The following is a 1,641-nucleotide window of genomic DNA, read 5'->3' on the forward strand; positions in this document are numbered from 1 at the left end:
GGCGGCACTTGAGGCCTCCTCAAGGTCTGAGACCCAGGCACTGGCACCGTCCGGTCCCTACTCAGGCACGGCCTTCCCGTCGGGGTGCAGGCAGGGAGGGGGATCCTGTCCTGGTACATGCTGTGTTAGCAGGGAGCGGCGCCCAGCTGCAAGCCAGGCAGGCGAGATGCTGACTGTAGCTGGCTGGCCTCCCGGTCTGGCACATCAGAGGGTCGAGGCCCCCACTCAGCCCAGCCTTGGAGACCTGGACCCCAATCTAGGTAAACTGGGGTATCATGAGGATAGACAGATGCCCCTGGCCTGACAAGAAACCAGGGATACACAGAAAGACCCCCTTAATTGCAGGGGGGGGGGCGGTAAATACCAACGACAGTCACACGGAATCCTCTGGCCCAGAGAACAGATACACACATGCTTCCCAAAGAAACAGATGTGTAGACCTTGCAGGACAGAGATGACAGGCCCCTTAGCCCTGAGGACAGACTCAGAAATAAAGCCCATCCCCATCCCAACTTGGCCAGAGAGACAAACACACAGACCTTCGCAGAGAAGGACACCCGCCACCCTTCCCCAACACAGAGGGACAGATCCCCGCAGCCTCAGGGAGAACAGGCTACATACAGACATACTAACTCGGGAGCCGGGGCCAGGTCTAGAAGCTGCCTGATGAGGTCGGGGCTGGGAGGTGCCTCTTTCTCACGCCCTCTGCCACCCTGTCGGAAGCCCAGCCATTTCCTCTGCCTCGGAGGAGGGGGTGTTGGGGTGGGAGACGGAGGAGCCCCTGCCCAGGGTTTCAGGGGGCAGATGTCAGAAGTCGACAGCTGATTCCCCTCAGCCCCACAGCCCGGCCAGGGTTAGAGGGTCAGCAGACAGCGTGCTGGCTACCTCGCCAGGCTAGGCACCGTCAGGAGCCCCCGGCCTGACGTCAGTCCCACTCATTGTTGTTGCTGGGGCTTGAGTCACTCCCTGTGACGCCACTGGGGTCAGCTCCGGAGCGACTGGGGGTGGCCTGCAGGGCCAGCTTCAGGGCTCAGCACTCCCCTGGGCACACGCTAGGATGGGGTGGGGCCATCCAAGGCCACACTCACTGCGCAAAGCCAGCTGCTTGCTCCCAAGGTCTTGGGTTGGCCTTCAAGGGCCCTTCACAGGCGTCTGCTGCTCTCTGGCTCCGAGGGCCTCAGCCGGCCGCCCGGCTGCCTGGCTGGCCATGGTGCTGGGCTCTGACTGAGAAGTCCGCTCTCTCTGTCTTTGCCTCTCCTGCCTCAGAAGCCTCAGTTTCCACCCTCTGTTCTCAACGAGACCTCTCCTGCAAGCCTTTTTGCTTTCCCTTCTCCAGGAAGCCCACCCCCCATAACTCCCTGTAGTTCCACTTCTTTCTGGAACTCCTCCCCCCTTCCTGCCCATCCCCTCACGTTGCTATCCTGGGCTCTCTGCAGCCTTCCCATCTTTCTTCTGGTGTCCAGTCACCTCCCACCTTGCGGAGAGCAGTGTTCGGGCTTGCTTTTCCACTCTCAATGTGTCACTTTCTCTCCCACAGGGATCTCTCGAGACTGACAGTAGTAGACGCCATCTTGGCCCCCTTCAGGTCCCGGTAGAGACTGCTGCCATTTCTTTCGTACCATGTCTTGTGTTCTCTTGCCG

The sequence above is a fragment of the Crocuta crocuta genome, unplaced genomic scaffold, assembly GCF_008692635.1.
Source record: "Crocuta crocuta isolate KB4526 unplaced genomic scaffold, BGI_CrCroc_1.0 scaffold30, whole genome shotgun sequence".
Classification (NCBI taxonomy): Eukaryota; Metazoa; Chordata; class Mammalia; order Carnivora; family Hyaenidae; genus Crocuta; species Crocuta crocuta.